Source organism: Bubalus kerabau, chromosome 8 (assembly GCF_029407905.1).
Source record: "Bubalus kerabau isolate K-KA32 ecotype Philippines breed swamp buffalo chromosome 8, PCC_UOA_SB_1v2, whole genome shotgun sequence".
NCBI lineage: Eukaryota > Metazoa > Chordata > Mammalia > Artiodactyla > Bovidae > Bubalus > Bubalus kerabau.
In genome coordinates, this window is record NC_073631.1 from 61,133,674 (window position 1) to 61,156,590 (window position 22,917).

Here is a 22,917-nt window from a genome sequence, read left to right on the forward strand (position 1 = left end):
CATCCTCTGCTGCCCCCTTTTCCTTTGGCCTTCAATTTTTCCCAGCATCAGGGTCCTTTCCAACAAGTTAATCAAAACGTTGAGCATATTAAATTATGCAATAAATTCTCTCTAGAATGTAAGGGCTGTGAAGGTTGGGACCACAGTTTTTTTTTTTTTTTCTGTATTCTAAGAACTCAGTGGAAATGGCACCCACTCCAGGGCTCTTGCCTGGAGAATTCCATGGATGAAGGAACCTGGCAGGCTACGGTCAATGGGTCACAAAGAGATGGACACAATTGAGCAACTAACACACATACAAGCACTTAGTGGAGTATCAGTAATGTAGATGTTCAACAACTATTCAGTGATTTATAAGTGAACAGAGGGTTGATTAGATCAAGAATTTCTAAACTGTGCTCCACAGAACTCTTTAGAACTCACTAATGGGCGAGCTACTCCACACCCGAGGTCAGGGCGGTGGCCAAGAGGAGCTACTCCACATTCAAGGTCAGGAGGGGTGGCCGTGAGGAGATACCCCTCATCCAAGGTAAGGAGCAGAGGCTGCGCTTTGCTGGAGCAGCTGTGAAGAGATACCCCACGTCCAAGAAAACCCAAGTAAGATGGTAGGTGTTGTGAGAGGGCATCAGAAGGCAGACACAATAAACCATAATCACAGGAAACTAGCCAATCTGATCACACGGACCACAGCCTTGTCTAACTCAATGAAACTAAGCCATGCCATGTGAGGCCACCTAAGTTGGATGGGTCATGGTGGAGAGGTCTGACAGAATGTGGTTCACTGGAGAAGGGAATGGCAAACCGCTTCAGTATTCTTGTCTTGAGAACCCCATGAACAGTATGAAAAGGCAAAATGATAGGATACTAAAAGAGGAACTCCCCAGGTCAGTAGGTGCCCAATATGCTACTGGAGATCAGTGGAGAAATAACTCCAGAAAAAATGAAGGGATGGAGCCAAAGCAAAAACAATACCCGGTTGTGGATGTGACCGGTGATAGAAGCAAGGTCCGATGCTATAAAGAGCAATATTGCATAGGAACCTGGAATGTCAGGTCGATGAATCAAGGCAAATTGGAAGTGGTCAAACAGGAGATGGCAAGAGTGAACGTCGACATTCTAGGAATCAGAGAACTAAAATGGACTGGGATGGGTGAATTTAACTCAGATGACCATTATATCTACTACTGCGGGCAGGAATCCCTTAGAAGAAATGGAGTAGCCATCATGGTCAACAAAAGAGTCCGAAATGCAGTACTTGGATGCAGACTTAAAAACGACAGAATGGTATCTGTTCGTTTCCAAGGCAAACCATTCAATATCATGGTAATCTAAGCTTATGCCCCAACCAGTAATGCTGAAGAAGCTGAAGTTGAATGGTTCTATGAAGACTTACAAGACCTTTTAGAACTAACACCCACAAAAGATGTCCTTTTCATTATAGGGGACAGGAATGCAAAAGTAGGAAGTCAAGAAACACCTGGGGTAACAGGCAAATTTGGCCTTGGAGTACGGGATGAAGCAGGGCAAAGGCTAACAGAGTTTTGCCAAGAAAACGCACTGGTCATAGCAAACACCCTCTTCCAACAACACAAGAGAAGACTCTATACATGGACATCACCAGATGGTCAATGTCGAAATCAGATTGATTATATTCTTTGCAGACAAAGATGGAGAAGCTGTACACAGTCAGCAAAAACAAGACTGGGAGCTGACTGTGACTCAGATCATGAACTCCTTATTGCCAAATTCAGACCTAAATTGAAGAAAGTGGGGAAAACCACTAGACCATTCAGGTATGACCTAAATCAAATCCCTTATGATTATACAGTAGAAGTGAGAAATAGATTTAAGGGATTAGATCTGATAGGCAGAGTGCCTGATGAACTATGGACAGAGGTTCGTGACATTATACAGGAGACAGGGATTAAGACCATCCCCATGGAAAAGAAATGCAAAAAAGCAAAACGGCTGTCTGGGGAGGCCTTACAAATAGCTGTGAAAAGATGAGAAGGGAAAAGCAAAGGAGAAAAGGAAAGATATAAACATTTGAATGCAGAGTTCCAAAGAATAGCAAGGAGAGATAAGAAAGCCTTCCTCAGCTATCAATGCAAAGAAATAGAGGAAAACAACAGAATGGGAAAGAATAGAGATCTCTTCAAGAAAATTAGAGATACCAAGGGAACATTTCATGCAAAGATGGGCTCGATAAAGGACAGAAATGGTATGGACCTAACAGAAGCAGAAGATATTAAGAAGAGGTGGCAAGAATACACAGAAGAACTGTACAAAAAAGATGTTCATGACCAAGATAATCACAAAGGTGTGATCACTCACGTAGAGCCAGACATCCTGGAATGTGAAGTCAAGTGAGCCTTAGAAAGCATCACTACGAACAAAGCTAGTGGAGGTGATGGAATTCCAGTTGAGCTATTTCAAATCCTGAAAGATGATGCTGTGAAAGTGCTGTACTCAATATGCAGCAAATTTGGACAATTCAGCAGTGGGCACAGGACTGGAAAAGGTCAGTTTTCATTCCAATCCCAAAGAAAGGCAATGCCAAAGAATGCTCAAATACCACACAATTGCACTCATCTCACACGCTAGTAAAGTAATGCTCAAAATTCTCCAAGCCAGGCTTCAGCAATACGTGAACCATGAACTTTCAGATATTCTAGCTGGTTTTAGAAAAGGCAGAGGAACCAGAGATCAAATTGCCAACATTTGCTGGATCATGGAAAAAGCAAGAGAGTTTCAGAGAAACATACTATTTCTGCTTTATTGACTATGCCAAAGCCTTTGACTGTGTGGATCACAATAAACTGTGGAAAATTCTGAAAGAGATGGGAATACCAGACCACCTGACCTGCCTCTTGAGAAACCTATATGCAAGTCAGGAAGTAACAATTAGAACTGGGCATGGAACAACAGACTGGTTCCAAATAGGAAAAGGAGTCCATCAAGGCTGTATATTGTCACCCTGCTTATTTAACTTATATGCATAGTAAATCATGAGAAACGCTGGGCTGGAAGAAGCACAAGCTGGAATCAAGATTCCTGGGAGAAATATCAATAACGTCAGATATGCAGATGACACCACCCTTATGGCAGAAAGTGAAGAGGGGCTAAAAAGCCTTTTGATGAAAGTGAAAGAGGAGAGTGAAAAGGTTGGCTTAAAGCTCAACATTCAGAAAAATAAGATCATGGCATCTGGTCCCATCACTTCATGGCAAATAGATGGGGAAACAGTGTCGGACTTTATTTTTCTGGGCTCCAAAATCACTGCAGATGGTGACTGCAGCCATGAAATTAAAAGATGCTTACTCCTTGGAAGGAAAGTTATGACCAACCTAGATAGCATATTCAAAAGCAGAGTATTACTTTGCCAACAAAGGTCCATCTAGTCAAGGCTATGGTTTTTCCAGTAGTCATGTATGGATGTGAGATTTGGACTATGAAGAAGGCTGAGCACTGAAGAATTGATGCTTTTGAACTGTGGTGTTGGAGAAGACTCTTGAGAGTCCCTTGGACTGCAAGGAGATCCAACGAGTCCATTCTGAAGGAGATCAGCCCTGGGATTTCTTTGGAAGGAATGTTGCTAAAGCTGAAACTCCAGTACTCTGGCCACCTCATGCGAAGAGTTGACTCATTGGAAAAGACTCTGATGCTGGGAGGGATTGGGGGCAGGAGGAGAAGGGACGACAGAGCATGAAATGGCTAGATGGCATCACCGACTCAATGGACATGAGTTTAAGTGAACTCCGGGAGTTGGTGATGGACAGGGAGGCCTGGAGTGCTGTCTTTCATGGGGTCGCAAAGAGTCAGAGACAACTGAGCAACTGAACTGAACTGAACTGAATGGGAGAGTGCTGACAGGGCAAGCGTCCTCGTCTCAACCATCACCAGAACCACAGTCACCCTGTCTCCGCTGGAGCATTTCTTCCTCAATTTTTTTTTCTATTGACTTTCCACATAATTTATTTGAATAAAGGGAAGTATGGTCTAATAAATGTTTAGCTCCAGTATTAGATGGTCACACTTTCACTTGTAAATTTACAGCACTACTTTTACTTTTCTCTTAAAAGTCCATACCTGGAATTCAAGTCATTGAATGGATGCCAAGCATGTATGTAACTGAAGTTGCTGTGGGGAATTAGTGTTGGGGGGTATGGTATATTTCATGTGTTCTTGAATTTCATAGAAGAAAATTGTGGAACTTATGATGACATTTCCCTATGTGGTTCTTGTGGAAGGATTTCCTCATCTGATTTTCAGGAATGGCGAGAGGCCAGCATGACTGAGAGAAGGCATGAGTCACCCCAATTTTGGCATTAATCATGAACTTTTTTAGCAATCATGGAAAACAATGAACTCTATTAGGGACTCTTCTCTGAGGAGGCACTTCCTAGGACCCTTAGTTGTAGAAGATTGAAATTACCCCTAAGGGAAGTCTCCAGAAGCAGCTATCCCTGAATATTAGGAGTGGGTGGGGGAATCTAGCAGTAGCTAGATAATGTGGATATTTTTACCTTCCTCTAAATGTCAGTAATTTGTAAGTAGATAAAAGTGGCCAACTACAAAGACAAGGAAAGCCCAGAACATGGTTGGAGTCAGATGGCTCAGATTGGAGTTCTACTGCCCATATGCTAATAGCAGTGGGAGCGCCCACTCCTCCCTGCCCTGTGCTCCCAGGTCTTAAGGCTGTGGTATTAGGAGCCAAGGTGGAGGCAAATGAAGTGAGCAGTAATTAGAAGCTAAGTCAATTGTGGCTGCATCCACTCCACAGGATCAGACGCTGGGGAGTGCATTAAAATGTATTTAACACAGAAAAAGAATAAAGTCATGAAAGAGAAATGCTTGAGTTGATGTTCTCAGGAATGTTTCTGAGCACTGGGCACCGGTGACACTGGACACCCAGATTCAGGGCAGTTCAGCCAATAAACAATGCTGTTTCCCATCTGTGGTTTTTACCTATTATCAGTGCTGCTGGAAGGGAGCAAATGAGATGCTCTGCCTCTAAGGCCTCATACATACTCATCTGTCTTGAGATAGAGTAAGCTGCACCCCTGATGCTGGGTTGTTCTTGCTGTTTTTACTCTCCCTTCACAAAGCTGGGGTCGGGGGCTCCCCAGAGGGAGGTGCTAAGTGAAGAATCATCCATGACAAGTTTTTATCTTTGACTTTGTTCTAGGACTGAAGTGGCACCATCATCCACATCTTACAGAAGAGTCACCATGCAGAGGTTAGGTGACCTGCCCAGCTCCCACAAAGTAAGTGATCAGTGGGGATTTGAATAGGTTAAGTTTCACTCTGGGCCTCAGGTCTCTGATGACCCTGAAATAGTCCCTTCTGATACTGCATTGCCTCTCTCTTGTTAAAGTCTTGAATATGATGATGCTTCTAGGATGGTGTGGGAAGCTACCAAAGTCAACAGATATACAGGCCCATGTTCAAGGGTGGATAGCTTTGTGGAAATGATTTGTGCTAATGGAGCACAAGCCAGTGCACACTGGCAAAATGACACCAATGGAGGGGGAGTGGTATGATGGCATAATGGTTGAGGGCGAGGGCTGTAGAATTATCTAGACCTGAACCCAGGTCTTGGTTCTGCTGTTTACTCATTGACCTTGAGAAACTTACTTTAATTTCTTATTTGTGAAAACTTCATGGGATTGCTAACAAAAATGAGTAAAATAAATGATGTAAAGTCTTGGCACAGGGCCCAATGCATAATAAGAGCTTTATCAAATGCCAGCTATTATTTCTGATGCTGGGAGGGATTGGGGACAGGAGGAGAAGGGGATGACAGAGGATGCGATGGCTGGATGGCATCACTGACTCGATGGGCATGAGTCTCAGTGAACTCCAGGAGTTGGTGATGGGCAGGGAGGCCTGGCATGCTGCGATTCATGGGATCGCAAAGAGTCGGACATGACTAAGCGACTGATCTGATCTGATCTGATCTGATTATTGATGTTGCTATTATTGTATTTGCAACCATGTTTCATTATTTAATTTTATTTATTTTCTAGCAAAAACAAATTTTGCCTATTCAGTTCTTTCTCATGATGCCATAGGACACAGTAGAGATCTTAAATGTGTTGATAAATGATTGCTTCTAGAGAATTCTAAATAAAATACTTGTGAATTAACACCATTACATATACTTACATGTGCCAAAGAGTCTAGAAAAAGAGGAAATTAAACAAGAAATTTTTTTTTAATTTTATTTTATTTTTAAACTTTACATAATTGTATTAGTTTTGCCAAATATCAAAATGAATCCACCACAGGTATACATGTGTTCCCCATCCTGAACCCTCCTCCCTCCTCCCTTCCCATTCCATCCCTCTGGGTCGTCCCAGTGCACCAGCCCCAAGCATCCAGTATTGTGCATCGAACCTGGACTGGCAACTCGTTTCATACATGCTATTTTACATGTTTCAATGCCATTCTCCCAAATTTTCCCACCCTCTCCCTCTCTCACAGAGTCCATAAGACTGTTCTATACATCAGTGTCTCTTTTGCTGTCTCGTACACAGGGTTATTGTTACCATCTTTCTAAATTCCATATATATGCATTAGTATACTGTATTGGTGTTTTTCTTTCTGGCTTACTTCACTCTGTATAATAGGCTCCAGTTTCATCCACCTCATTAGAACTGATTCAAATGTATTCTTTTTAATGGCTGAGTAATACTCCATTAACAAGAAATTTTTTAAAAGTTGATAACTAATGGTAATTTTTTTAGAAGTGATAATGGCAATATGGCCATGAAGGAGAATGTCCTCAATCTTAGGATATGCGCACTGAAGTATTTAGAGATGAAGGGGGCCTGTAACCTCTCACAACATAGTTCTCAATGAGGCCTCCATTTCTAAACATCCTGAGAGCCTGGACACGAACAGATTTTTTTCTGCACTATCTTTTCAAGGATGTTTGTATAGTGAACAGCCTTGAAAGACAGACAATGTTTCCCTTTGGGACTAAAGTTAACCAGATTCGCTTGAAGTCCTCTTATTAAAGTTTGATGCCCTTCAACTGCAACACAAGCCTATTGTGCACCCAGCCTCCACCTGGACCTGCACTGAATCACTCCTCTAGGACTTGGGGACAAGGAGTTGAGGACCAATGTGAGCAAAAAACTTATGGTGCCTGCTGTGCTGTGAGTTGTAACATTTTAGTTTCTGACCCAGAAGTCATAGGTCTTGCACCAACAAAATGTCTATGAAACTCGAGCAGACTACCTTGGGTTTTCAAATACGGTACAAATCTCTTCTCAGCCTTTGACTTCTATTTTCACTTGGTTAAGCAAGTAAGATAAAATATGTGTCTATGTGTGTATATTGAGATTGTAAAAGTCAAGGGATGAATTACCTGTCTTACGGACATAGGTGTATTACCCTCAGCTACAAATCACTGAGCTCTATACTTGAGCACGTGGTCCTGTGAAAGTTCAAAGAAACCAGGTGTTGCCTGGATCTGTGTGGGTGGTCATGCAGGCACACATCCCTTAAATTTTTCTTCAGGGATATCCAGCTGTTGCTTCAGAAATGAAATTAAGTGAAAATGTACTCAAAAAGGGCCACAGGGGATCTGAAGCAGCATATATGTCTGGCTTGATACTTAGAAAATAGATAAACATTTAGGTGGATAGATACATGATTTGCATACTATTTTCACTTACTCCTTGGAAGGAAAGTTACGACAAATCTAGATAGCATATTAAAAAGCAGAGACATTACTTTGCCAACAAAGGTCCGTCTAGTCAAGGCTATGGTTTTTCTAGTAGTCATGTATGGATGTGAGAGTTGAAGAATTGATGCTTTTGAACTGTGGTATTGGAGAAGACTCTTGAGAGTCCCTTGGACTGCAAGGAGATCCAACCAGTCCATCCTAAAGGAGATTAGTCCTGGGTGTTCACTGGAAGGACTGATGCTGAAGCTGAAATTCCAATACTTTGGCCACTTGGTATGAAGAGCTGACTCATTTGAAAAAACCCTGATGCTGGGAGGGATTGGGGGCAGGAGGAGAAGGGGACAACAGAGGATGAGATGGCTGGATGGCATCACCAACTCGATGGACATGAGTCTGGGTAAACTCCGGGAGTTGGTGATGGACAGGGAGGCCTGGCGTGCTGCGATTCATGGGGTCGCAAAGAGTCAGACACGACTGAGCAACTGAACTGAACTTACTCCTTTATACACATGTTCTCCAGAGTTTCTCAGATTTTTGTTAAGGACCTACGTTGTGTCAGGTGTCATAATAAGTCTTGTAATAACAATGTAATAGGTGGGTGAGAATTATTATGAAATCTTTTCTGCAGAAGAGGAAAATGAAGCATCCTGAAATTTATGGAATTTTGCCTAACGCTCCAAGTGACAGAACTTGAATATGAATTATAATAAAATCTTCAAGTCTTTCAGTAGGCCTTGGATTTTATTTTCTAACCCATATATCACCAAGGTTACTAGGGTTAACTTTAAAACATTTAATGCAGCAAAGATGTTACTGATGTAAAAACTACAATCTGCTATCACTTTGTTGCATATACATATATTCAAAGGCTAGTTTAATAATGATTTCCCACCTGGTTTGGGCAATCTATATACATTTTCATTACTTAATATTTACTTTAAAATCTGAATTTAAATAAAAATTTCAGTCATAGCTGAAAAACTTCAGCTATTTTAATAATCTTTCAGTCAGTTGATTAGAGAAATTTCAAAGACAGACAAATTGAAAACAGAGCCAGATCATTTTGTTGGCAGTATGCCATTTTACCAGGATACATATGTAAACATTTAGTCAATACAATCTTTGTGTCCATTCAAGTAATACCTTTTACGGAATGCTATTTTTTGTAATTGGATTTTCATCTGTCTGTGAAATGTAGCTACTGGCTTATGAAGTAAGTTCAAGCTGACCCCAGCCTAGATGTAGTCACTGACTGCCTTGGATCTGAAAAATATACCATCAACTACTGAGCCATTTGAATACTTTGGGCTGATTAATAGGGCAAACTACCTTAAAAAGATAGATTTTGCTGTATGATTTCTGATATTTTTTTCCATCAAAAGGCAAGAGAAAAATCTTAATAGCTTTTCCTTATGATATTTCATCAAATCTAAAGCAGTTAAAAGTGTAAACTGCCCAAAATGAATATAAAGTAAGAAAGAAGCCAACAAGTAGCTCTGAAATATATACAATCGCATTTGTACAGAAAGAAAGGAGACAGAAGGAGAGAGGAAAGGAAGGAAGGAGAGAGAGGGAGAGAGAGTGAGAGTAAGGGAGTAGGAAAGAGGGAGGGAGAATCTCTTACATTAATCTAATTCAACCTAACTCAATCTTAACACAACCTAATTCAATCCAATTCAACCTAATAGTAGGACTGAAGGATCAAAAAACAGTACTGTTATACTGGGAAGAGTTTTAAAAGAGTTCTCTGAATTTTATACCAAAATGTATAATACTCAATAGATAAGTACAGACATATGTAAAAAGTAGCCAAAAAAAGAAAAAAAAAATGTTTATCCTCTTACAAGACTAATGGACAGAAAATAGATTATTATATTCAACCTTATCACAGATGGGCATGTGTAGTCTTCTTCATGACTATTCTGGGATTTTTAGGAGGTAAACACACAGCAAGTCTCTAAACCACTCCAGACTTCAGACGTTTTATCTGAGGAATTAAACTAGATGACTTTTGCTTCACATTCCTTCTTGTTCTGATACTACTCTTAGCTCCATGAAGGCACCCAGAAATTCAATCTCTTCATATGCCAGGAATCTTAGAACTGTTAGGAAAGATGTCCTCTAAACATTATCATAGTCCTCCAGTTTGGCCCAACTTGACTTGAAATGTCAACTTAACTTTTTACAAGTGCTCCTTTCATTTTGTAAATTAGCTTGAGCCTATAGATGTGACTGGGCTTCTCAGGTGGCTCAGTGGTAAAGAATCCACTTGCCAAGCAGGAGACTCAGGTCTGATCCCTAGGTTGGAAAGATCCCCTGGAGTTGGAAATGGCAACGCACTCCAGTATTTTTGCCTGGAGAATCCCATGAAGAGAGGAGCCTGGCAGGCTACAGTCCATGGGGTCGCAAAGAGTCAGACATGCCTTACTGACTGAACAGCAGCAGCATAGATGTGATTAAAAATTCTTTTTTGCTTTTGTTTTGATCTGGGAAGTGTGTCATTTGCTACCACTCTTACTTGGGTTATTCTACAAAGTTAAATACACTTGGTACTTACTCAAATGATGGTTTTAAAATGAAAACTCCACCATGTTGAACAGTTTTCTTTGTGTTTGCCTGTGAGTTATGGTCTGCTCTATCCTTCTTATTCAAATATCTATGGGAATGAAAAGTAAATGGAGAGAAAGATCTGTTTGAAATGGTCTGGTTAAATAAAACAACAGTAGGACATTATAGTTTAGGAAATGTTTTTCTCATATATACAAAACATTACAGAATGTCAGGAGAGGAAATGATACAAAAATTTAACAAAAATACAGATAGCACTTAACGCCAATCAACGTATCTGTCTTTTCTATTCTACCCGTTAAGGGGACTATTCTCAGCACCTGATCCATATTAAAGCTCAACAAATGTTTGCTGAGTAAGTCATGCTCTCTCTCATTTTATAGATAGCTACGGAAGTAAAGAGATTGCACCATTTGCTCATTTATGGCAAATCCAAACTTAGAATCTAGGCCTTCTGACTCATAGTCCAGTGGTACTTTTTATATTACACAGATACAAGAATTTTGATATAGGTAACATACATAATAAAGATGAATTTAGCTATACAAGAATTTCCATTTAGAAACTGATGACTTTTAAACGTTATTAGCTCAACTGGCAATGCAACCCAGAACACCTGCTGTGCCTTCACAGCGTGCAGCAAAGTGGTCAGGGATTAAAGGAGTGACTAGTTCTCAGCTGCGCTGCTGCTCTACTTCCTGTGTTCTGTGGGGATGGAGGCAGCCTGAGCGTTTTGGTTGGGAGCCTGGGTTTTAGCAAGCGCTCTACAATCCAGTGGTATTCTAGAACCTTGAGGGATCTGGTGGACCTCTTCTAGGACCTCAGAATTGGAAAAGAATGAGAAGTTAGCTTACTTAACTTCTTACTTAACTTACTTAACTAACTTACTTAACAAATCCACAAATCCTTTGTACACTAACTCCTGCAGAGAAAGGTGTCCAGACGGAGCTGAAACTCCTGCTGATAGTTTGTACCACTTCACAAAGCTGCTTGAGGTAAGGGAAAGAGCTCAAGGCTTGAGTGAAAAGATATGAGTAACTATGGCAAATGTTCTGAACTTTTTCGAGCCTCTTTAGTTTGTTTGTTTGTTTGTTTTTAACTTTTTATTTTGTATTAGGGTATAGCCAGTGATGGACAGGGAGGCCTGGTGTGCTGCAATTCATGGGGTCGCAAAGAGTCGGACACGACTGAGCTACTGAACTGAACTGAATTGAACTGATAGGCAGTTAACAATGTTGTGATAGTTTCAGGTGAACAGCAAAGGGACCCAGCCAAACACATACATGTAGCCCCTCTCCCCCAAACTCCCTTCCTATCCAGAGTCTGCCTTGTAGATTATTATGAAAATAAGACACAATAAATTATATAAAATTATCTTACAAATTAGGCAGTCAGAAATACTCATTTCCTCCATAGATGCTTTACTAATCTATTTGGATAATTTTTTTTCCAGATATATTAGTTTCTTAGGTCTGCTATAACAAATTACCACAAACTGGTAGGTTTAAACAATGCAAGTTTATTTTCTCATAGTTCTGAAGCCTAGAAGTTCCAAATCTAGACGTTGGAAGGGTCATGCCCTCTCTAAAGGTCCTAGGGGAGAATTACTCCTAGCTGCCTTCCTGGCTTCTGGTGGTTGCTGCTTGGCATTTCTTAATGTGGAAGCAGATGCGTCACTATAGTCTCTGCCTCCATCATCATATGGCATCATCCCTGTGTGTCTCTGTATGGAAATTTCCCTTTTCTTTTTTAAACTACTTATTAATTTTTCACTGTCCTGGGTCTTCATTGCTGCATGAAGGCTTTCTACAGTTGTGACAAGTGAGGGCTACTCTCTAGTTGCAGTGCTCGGACTTCTCATTAAGGTGGCTTCTTTTGTTGTAGCTCATGGGCTCAGTAGTTGTGTAAGTAGTCTTAATTTCCTCAGAGCATGTGGAATTTTCCTGGATCAGAGATCGAGCTCATGTGCCCTGCAATGGCAGGCTGATCGCCAACCACTCGACCACCAGTGAAAGTGAAGTGAAAGTTGCTCAATCATGTCCGACCCTTGGGGACCCCACGGACTGTACAATCCATGGAATTCTCCAGGCCAGATTACTGGAGAGGGTTGCCTTTCTCTTCTCCAGGGGATCTTCCCAACCCAGGGGTTGAACCCAGGTCTCCCACATTGTAGGCAGATTCTTTACCAGCTGAGCCACAATTGAAGTCCACAATTTCCCTTTTCTTATAAAGCCATTTGTTATATTGGATTTAGGGCTCACCTGAACCCAGTCTAAACTTAACTTGATTACATCTGCATATCCCTGTTTCCAAATAGGGTGTCATTTATAGGTTCTAGGTTGATAATGAATTTTAGAAGAACACTGTACAATCTAGTACACTTGTTATGACAAGTAAATGAAATATTATATAAGCTACAAAATACAACTTGACTCCATTTCTCCAATTTCCAATTGTTAATTCTCATGTATATCTATGAAAAGAAATTATTAAAGAATTATTTTCAAGCATAGTAAAAAAAAAATCATTTACCAATTAGGTAGAGGAGAAATGAGATAACTTCTACTCCCAAATAAAAAAGTTATAAAAGAAAAAGAGTTTTTCTGTAGAGTATGATATTTCATCATATAAAATTCATTCATTTTAGAAAATCTATAGTCATGGGATATATGAGGAAGGAATTGTAATGTATTGAGCATCAGATTTAATTTTCCATTAGCTTGCATTGATGATTAATTTTTGTTGAAGTAAGGGTTATTGTAGCCTTGAGCCAAAGCTTAACAGTTCACTTCCAGTCTTTTAACAGGAACTTCTAAGGAATTATGATTATGTCACATTGTAATAGCAGGAATAGATTTAGTTCAATGATTATCCATATACAAATATTTAAATGGAAACATAGGGCATCAGTCATCTTTTATATTTCTTTGATTGTGTTACATAATGAAACTTGGGGATGTTTCACTTAGGCTTAAATTGTGAATGTTGTAAGTATCAGCATTTAAGTTAATATTAGCAGAACAATTGAGTTGGCTGAAGTATTTTCTTCATAGTAACCTGTATCAAATCAATCAATGTCACTTGAATTGCTGCACTTGGACTCCCAATAACATATGATTTTCACTGAGTGGTACTGTGTAAAAAACACCTCAGATACTATGATCAGCCCTAGAAGAGACAAAAAAGAGACCTTCTTTACAAAGACAAGATGTGATCATAAGAGTACTTCACACTTTCTGCATTGAAGTAGAAAAAAAATCCATAAAAACAGTAAAAGGCCTACATTTTATCAGAGCTCGGATACTAATGTTTTGAATACTTGAAGACATTTTGGGCTGTATTTTTTATATAAATAGCCAATTGGAAAAAAATGAGATTTTTTCTTTTAATTATCTGTAGGAGAGAGGGGATGGCAAGTAAAGAACTTTTCATCTTTAAAACTTTTTACCCTCTAGAATTAAAAACAGAATCTCTCAAGGTTCACAAGTCCATTTCTAGAATCAAGTTGTCAGCCCATACACTGTATTTATATCTAATCATTCTCCCTGCTATAGTCTTTTCTTTTCCTTAATCCACCCTACTGTGCATTTCAGACTAATCTGCCTAAACATATCTTTGCTCATGCCATTTCTCTGAGGAAATTTGCATGTACTATCATGGCAGGCTGCAGTCTATGGAGTCACAAAGAGTCGGACATAACTGAGTGACTAGACACATACACACATCATTGCAGTCACAACACCATTGATTCATTCCACTCTGAGCTCTTACCTCAGCCAGTTTCTGCAGTTTTATTCCCCAAATCTTCCTCTCAAATTCTATACTTCAGACCATATAGATTCTTCTCTATTGGGTGAACTAGTCAACACTTTTTTTTATACAGTTCTGTGTATTCTTGCCACTCTTCTTAATATCTTCTGCTTCTGTTAGGTCCATCCCATTTCTGTCCTTTATCGAGCCCATCTTTGCATGAAATGTTCCCTTGGTATCTCTAATTTTCTTGAAGAGATCTCTAGTCTTTCCCATCCTGTTGTTTTCCTCTATTTCTTTGCATTGATCACTGAGGAAAGCATTCTTATATCTCCTTGCTATTCTTTGGAATTCTGTATTCAGATGCTTATATCTTTCCTTTTCTCCTTTGCTTTTCACTTCTCTTCTTTTCACAGCTACTTATAAGGCCTCCCCAGACAGACATTTTGCTTTTCTGCATTTCTTTTCCATAAGGATGGTCTTGATCCCTGTCTCCTGTACAATGTTTTGAATCTCTGTCCATGGTGCATCAGGCACTCTATCTATCAGATCTAGTCCCTTAAATCTATTTCTCACTCCTACTGTATAATCATAAGGGATTTGATTTAGGTCATACCTGAATGGTCTAGTGGTTTTCCCTACTTTTAACTTAAGTCTGAATTTGGCAATAAGGAGTTCATGATCTGAGCCACAGTCAGCTCCTGATCTTGTTTTTGCTGACTGTATAGAGCTTCTCCATCTTTGGCTGCAATGAATATAATCAATATGATTTCAATGTTGACCATCTGGTGATGTCCATGTGTAGAGTCTTCTCTTGTGTTGTTGGAAGAGTGTGTTTGCTATGACCAGTGCATTGTCTTGGCAAAACTCTATTAGCCTTTCCCCTGCTTCATTCCATATTTCAAGGCCAATTTTCCCTGTTACCCCAGGTGTTTCTTGACTTCCTACTTTTGCATTACAGTATCCTATAATGAAAAGGACATCTGTTTTGGGTGTTAATTCTAAAAGGTCTGGTAGGTCTTCATAGAACTGTTCAACTTCACCTTCTTCAGCACTACTGATTGGGGCACAGGCTTGGATTACAGTGATATTGAATGGTTTGCCTTGGAAACGAACAGAGATCATTCTGTCGTTTCTGAGATTGCATCCAAGTACTGCATTTCAGACTCTTTTGTTGACCGTGATGGCTACTCCATTTCTTCTAAGGGATTCCTGCCCACAGTAGTAGATATAATGGTCATCTGAGTTAAATTCACCCATTCCAGTCCATTTTAGTTCACTGATTCCTAGAATGTCAGAATTCACTCTTGCCATCTCCTGTTTGACCACTTCCAATTTGCCTTGATTCATCGACCTGACATTCCAGGTTCCTATGCAATATTGCCCTTTACAGCATCGGATCTTGCTTCTATCACCAGGCACATCCACAACTGGATATTGTTTTTGCTTTGGCTCCATCCCTTCATTCTTTCTGGAGTTATTTCTCCACTGATCTCCAGTAGCATATTCGGCACCTATAGACCTGGGGAGTTCCTCTTTCAGTATCCTATCATTTTGCCTTTTCATACTGTTCATGGGGTTCTCAAGACAAGAATACTGAAGCGGTTTGCCATTCCCTTCTCCAGTGGACCACATTCTGTCAGACCTCTCCACCATGACCTGCCCGTCTTGGGTGGCCCCATACGGCATGGCTTAGTTTCATTGAGTTAGACAAGGCTGTGGTCTGTGTGATCAGATTGACTAGTTTTCTATCATTATGGTTTCAGTGTGTCTGCCCTCTGATGCCCTCTTGCAACACCTACCATCTTGGACAGAAGCAGAAGATATTAAGAAGAGGTGGCAAGAATACACAGAAGAACTGTACAAAAAAGATCTTCATGACCAAGATAATCACGATGGTGTGATCACTCACCTAGAACCAGACATCCTGGAATGTGAAGTCAAGTGGGCCTTAGAAAGCATCACTACGAACAAAGCTAGTGGAGGTGAGGGAATTCCAGTTGAGCTATTTCAAATCCTGAAAGATGATGCTGTGAAAGTGCTGCACTCAATATGCCAGCAAATTTGGACAACTCAGCAGTGGCCACAGGACTGGAAAAGGTCAGTTTTCATTCCAATCCCAAAGAAAGGCAATGCCAAAGAATGCTCAAACTACCGCACAATTGTACTCATCTCACACGCTAGTAAAGTAATGCTCAAAATTCTCCAAGCCAAGCTTCAGCAATACATGAACCATGAACTTCCAGATGTTCAAGCTGGTTTTAGAAAAGGCAGAGGAACCAGAGATCAAATTGCCAACATTCGCTGGATCATGGAAAAAGTAAGAGAGTTCTAGAAAAACATCTATTTCTGCTTTATTGACTATGCCAAAGCCTTTGACTGCGTGGATCACAATAAACTGTGGAAAATTCTGAAAGAGATGGGAATACCAGACTAGCTGACCTGCCTCTTGAGAAATCTGTATGCAGGTCAGGAAGCAACAATTAGAACTGGACAGACTGGTTCCAAATAGGAACAACAGACTGGTTCCAAATAGGAAAAGGGTACGTCAAGGCTGTATATTGTCACCCTGCTTATTTAACTTATCTGCAGAGTACATCATGAGAAACACTAGGCTGGAAGAAGCACAAGCTGGAATCGAGATTGCTGAGAGAAATATCAATAACCTCAGATATGCAGATGACACCACCCTTATGGCAGAAAGTGAAGAGGGGCTAAAAAGCCTTTTGATGAAAGTGAAAGAGGAGAGTGAAAAGGTTGGCTTAAAGCTCAACATTCAGAAAAATAAGATCATGGCATCTGGTGCCATCACTTCATGGGAAATAGATGGGGAAACAGTGGAAACAGTGTCAGACTTCATGTTTTTGGGCTCCAAAATCACTGCAGATGGTGATTGCAGCCATGAAATTAAAAGACACTTACTCTTTGGAAGGAAAGTTATGACCAACCTAGATAGCATATTCAAAAGCAGAGACATTACTTTGCCAATAAAGGTCCATCTAGTCAAGGCTATGGTTTTCCATTGGTCATGTATGGATGTAAGAGTTGGACTGTAAAGAGAGCTGAGCCCCGAAGAATTGATGCTTTTGAACTGTGGTGTTGGAGAAGACTCTTGAGAGTCCCTTGGACTGCAAGGAGATCCAACCAGTCCAATCTTAAGGAGATCGGTCCTCGGTGTTCATTGGAAGGAATGATGCTGAAGCTGAAACTCCAATACTTTGGCCACCTCATGCGAAGAGTTGACTCACTGAAAAGACTCTGATGCTGGGAGGGATTGGGGGCAGGTGGAGAAGAGGACGACAGAGGATAGATGGCTGGATGGCATCACCATCTTGATGGCATGAGTTATAGTGAACTCCGGGAGTTGGTGATGGTCAGGGAAGCCCGGGGTGCTGCTATTCATGGGTCACAAAGAGTCCGACACGACTGAGCGACTGAACCGAACTGAGTCAACACTTTTCAATCTCTCTGCCTCTGCTGAGATCCTTTCATTAGAGTCAGGCTTTCTCCCTCCAAACCTTTTCTGACCCACTCAAATGTCCTTCCCTTCATGAAGATTCTCTGATTCAACTCCCCTTCCTCACAATCCCCTTCCAACTACTAGGTGTAGCTGTATAGTTCATGAGAAGAGGAATCGTGTTTTCATCACATATGAATCATCCCCAGCAACTAGCATCACACCTTTTTGAATTAAGTCAAATGAGTTTTTAATGTGATTTTTTCTGAAAATTTCATGGGAGAGTATCATCTTAGACAGAAAACTAATTTAAGACTCCTTCACAGATTACCAGATGAAGTTGACAGAACTAAGAGAAGAAGAATTTGGAATTGTTACAAACTTAGTTCTCAGCAGATAGATGAAGGGAAATTATATATAGTAGCTTCTTCACTAAATACTGTAGGGACTGTCCCTAAAATAAAGTCTGTACGATTCTACTCCCACTGAGTAATCACAGCCCATATTTCTTTATCTTCTTTATATTCAGGATTTTCTTTGGCAGATGTTGCTATAATTCTAAATACAAAATGAAGGTGAGATTTGGAAATTTTTAGTATTTTTAAGTCTATTTGATTGATTTTGTCACAGACTGACTTTCAGGGGGGAAAGAAAAGGATTGTATTTTAAATACCATTCATAAGAAATTGGTATAAAAGAAATAAGGGTAACCAATCTTTCTCCTACTTATTTGTGAGGCAAACAGAAGCCTCTCAAATAAAACCAGAGTAACTGAAATACCTTTAAATGGTGTTGGAGTATTTGAAGACAGTCCCTATGAAAGAGAAGTTGCATTTCTCTTCACCTGGCCTTCATTCAACCTCTTCTCATTTTGTTGGGCTCCCTTTTCAGCAGAGCCTCCTGATGATAGAAAACACAACTTCACATTCTGCCAGTGGAATTGCTTGGCACTAGAGTTCTGGCTGGATGCTCCCTGATGAGAAATTCACTTTTAGTATGCATTGTTGAGTGTCGTCCTGTGTATTTAGATAAAGCTTTTATTTCATGATTTCTTAGTTCCTCTTCTTTATGAAATCCAGGTAGTGTAAATCAACTCCTTTGACTTGTACATATTAATTAGAGTAGTTAAGAAAGGGTATTAATGAAATCCTTCCTTCCATTGAAATGGAGGTCAAAAGTGGCATATCACTACTCCACAGGGAGTTTTACCAAATTTAGAGGAGTAGTGAGCTGGTTGGCAGATATTAGGCTCTGAAGAATAAACTCCTATAAACGTTCTTGAAAAAATCTTACTATCAATTAGGAAATGTTTAATGAAATTCTTAGATTTTAAACTACTGGGTTATGTCTTAATGTTAGCCACCATTATTCATAAAAATGGTTATTCATAAAAAATAAATTGCTCTCCTATTGCATCTTATACTATTTATTAGAAGATTTTTTAAAATTTTGTTTCCCTTTGTTTTGATATTTAGATACATTGATTTCCTCCATGAAATATTAATGTCTGCCTGTTTTAATTTCATTATTTGTTCGATCATAGTACATAGGACTGTGCAATGTAATATTTTCTGTCATTTAGATTTCTCCCCCGGGGCAAAAATACGAAAGAAGTTTCATGCCCTGTGTTTATCAATATCTTATATGGAGATATTCATGGCATTTGATGAGATTTTCACATATATATAATGAAATTAAGAGGGACAACAATTCATAGACAGTCAGGATCCAAAAGACCACAAAGCCCTCAGTGAATGTCCCAGTTCTAACAACATAAAGCTTCGTTAGGTTAAAAGTACTTTACTCAAGTATTTTAAAATACTGTACAAATATAGAAGAGGAACTACACATGAAAAGTAACTCATGTAGGGACTCCCCAGGTGGCTCAGTGGTAAAGAATCCACCTGCCAATGCAGAAGACACGGGTTTGATCCCTGGTACAAGAAGATACCACCTGTCGTGGAGCATCTAAGCCTGTGCGTCACGACAACTGAGCCTGCGTTCTAGAGCCCAGGAGCCACAACCACTGAAGCCCATGCACCCTAGAGGCCATATGCTCTACAACAAGAGGGGCCACTGCAACAAGAAGCCCTAGAAATGCCACCGGAGAGAAGCCTGCACAGCAATGAAGACCCAAGCACAGCCAAAAATACATACATATATTAAAAAAAAATAATTTATATACATGTGCTGCATGCTCAGTCACTTCGGTCATGTCTGACTCCTTGCAACTCAGTGGACTGTAGCCCACCAGGCTCCTCAGTCCATGGGGTTCTCCAGGCAAGAATATAAACATGTAAGTTCTAAATGAATAAAAGCAATCTAAGAGTTGTTCCAAGGCCTTTAAGTTTAAACAGGAATGAGATGCTCCAAGTCAAAGAATGACTTTTGCATAGTGACTCGGTTACTGGTAGTTGCCTGGGATATTCTCTCAGCACCTCCAGCTTCACATCTGTGGCAGCCACATGACCATGGACAATGACTGCGCAGTTTTAATTGTCTCTAAGCTGAAAATGTGAAGTGACTCCAAAAATGATGTTATTTTAAGTCAAATAATTAACCAAGAATAATGCTGAGCATTAAAGAAATAACATGCTCCGTCGGTCATACCCCAGCGGGGTTTTTCACTGTTTTTTGACTATCAATTCAACATAGCTTCTTAGGCTTAAAATTTCTTCTTACCTTTCCCAGTGCTTCACTCCAGTTCCTTGGGCTCACTTGTCTAAAAAACAATCAGCAGCTACATCCTTGACCTAGGTTTTCTTTTAAGAAGAACCATCTAAGAGACATACCAAGTCTGCCCCAGGAAGACACAGCAGGCTGGACCTTAAAATATACTGGATTTTTTTTTTTTTAATTCGTTTCTTATCTAGGGTATTCCATAGAATGTTCTCAGGGAAACACAGAACTCGATTTATTCTCTCTCAACATAGAATAAAATCTGAGTGGCCTATCTTGATTTCCTACAAGAAAATGTGTTGCAGAGATGTGACCTATATAATCTGGACCCCAGCTATCTATTCATGCATGTGTGCATGCTAAGTCACTTCAGTCGTGTCTAATTCTTTGTGAACCTGTGGACTGTAGCCCGCCAGGTCCCTCTGTCCATTGGATTCTCCAGGCAAGAATACTGGAGTGGCTTTCCATGCCCTCCTCCAGGGGATCTTCTGACCCAGGGCTTGGACCTGCATCTCTCACATCTCCTGCATTGGCAGGTGGGTACTGTACCAGTAGCACTGCCTGGGAAGCCCAATCTATTCATACTCCTATGTTATCCCTCTCCTTCTTGCTCCCTTTACTCCAGTTCACCTCTTCTTCATATTGTTCTTTAAACATGCCAGGTATGTTCCTGCCTCTGAGCACCTGTCCTTACTGTTCCCTCTATCAAGAACAGTTATTTGTCCAGATAATGGCAGGGCTCACTCTCCCACTTCATGCCTGTCTCTGTCTAACTGTCACCTCAGCAGAAATGCCTATCACAGTATCTAAAATACTTGCCCCAGTCACTTTCTTTCATACAGTTTTACTTTTCTTCAAAGCACTTCTATCTAAAACACTTTTCACTTATGTATTTATTGGCTGTCTCTCCAGTAGAACATATGCTTCATAAAGGCAGACTTTGTCCATTGTTGTATTCCCAGTACCTGGGAAATCTGTGTCTTTGAAAACGTGTGTGTGTTCTTTATCATCCCTATTTTCCTCATTTTGTGATGGACTCATGACAATGAAATCCCAAACCAGCTTCTGGAGGAATGCACTGCTCTTTAGCACTGAGAAACTTCCTTAGCATAACATAATGCCTTCGCTCATTCTGTCCCTTTTTGACGTTTTTGTTTTCCCTTCTCAGGTTCACCTCAAGAATTTTCCCTCCTAGGCACTCAGACTTAGCTTCCAACCTGCATTAAACCTGGCTGATGGCTCATACCATCAGGGCAGACACTCTGTTCTGTGTGCTCATTTGTCTTAGAATATGTCCAAGTGTGCCGTAAGGGGCTTGATCACACGTCTGCACCACCAGCCTCTCAGTTCCTCGAGGGCAGTGATTCTGTACCTTTAGCATCTAGAGCAATGCCTCTCTTAAGTCTTTGTCACCACCAGCATCCTCATCTGACACACTGTGTTATTGAATGGAACATTTCTGAAATTGCTTTGTCTTTTCCTTACTAGAACTTAGAAGCTATTTCTCTATCAAATGCGGTCTGTTCTATAAAGCCTTTAGTCATGCAATGTTTTGTGGTGTTTTGTTTTTTTTTTTTTTTGCATTTTATTTTCAATCTTTGAGTAAAATGAATTGTGAATAATACAGTGTACTACTGTATGGCTTAATAATATTTTTGTATGATTAATCTGTGCCATCCTATGGCTGATTTATAGCAGTGATTTCACCACCAAACCAGAGATCACAGCTTTAGGACCTAGAGACCCATCAATTTAGATCACTGTAGCCTGTGTGATCTTTTGTAAATGTGAATCTGTTCAGGTCACATACACTCTTATGTGCTTGCTATACTGCTTCTCCTCACAGTCTTTGAAAGTGTGGTTCCCTTTTCTGAAATTTTCTTTCTTCCCCTGTCCCTTCCCTATGGCATATACCTTGTCAACTTTCAATCTCATTGAAACTGCCTACTCTCCAGATGACCATCCTCTACTATGAACATTTATATTAATAGCACCAATTATGTCTCCTTTCAGTGTCTTTCACATTTGTTGTTTCACTTTGGTCGTATGATTAATGTCTGTTTCTCCCCCAAAGAATAGGCTGCAAGAGGGTGTAGACAGTAGACAAATATTAGGTAGTCAATTAGTCAATAAATCCTCTTCAGGTAAATGAATGACTGCAGGTGCAATAGCACTTATAAACTAACCAAGTCTGCAACATGCAATAAAAGGGTTGCTATGGAAAATGAGAACACTTTCCAGGCATCTCAAGAGGATTTGGTTTCTAAAAGAGCCTTAAATTCTTACAGAGTTAAAAAAGGAGTAACTTTTTGAACCCAATCATTTTTACAACGCTAGCCTAGGCTGTAAGTCAAAGGGAGAAAGCTTTATGTTCACCAACCCCAAGGGGTTAAGGGCATGATCCAGGGAACCTGAAGAAAAGTCTGCTACTGAAGCATGAAAAAGCCAGTGTAAAGGAGCTTTCAATTCAGGTCCACTTGTTAGAAATTCTAAGTTTTACAGTCCTTGATCCTCTCTGTATCAGATTACTTTGTAACTCAATTGTTTCCTCAACTCAAAAGAACACGATTTTACTTTTTTCTTGATTTGGGTGTTGAGTGAACTGGGAAAGAGAGAGAAAAAAGAGATTAATTAAAGTAAGATAGCCATGGTCAACTTTGCTCTCTGCTGAGTGGATCACCCTCATCTTAAATCTTCTTAAACCACACACAATTAATTCAAAAGCCTGAGGGCACTTGCGTGGAAAGGATAACGGGGTGAGACTTTA

General features: G+C 40.2%; 1 long non-coding RNA gene across 1 annotated transcript; it reads left to right on the forward strand.

Moving 5' to 3' along the window:
• Positions 1–10,372: 10,372 nt before the first annotated feature.
• LOC129659202 (uncharacterized) lies at positions 10,373–20,485 on the forward strand. Its single transcript, XR_008717888.1, has 2 exons — positions 10,373–11,259; positions 15,781–20,485. It is a non-coding gene; the product is annotated as an uncharacterized LOC129659202 (long non-coding RNA).
• The last annotated feature ends 2,432 nt before the right edge of the window (positions 20,486–22,917 follow it).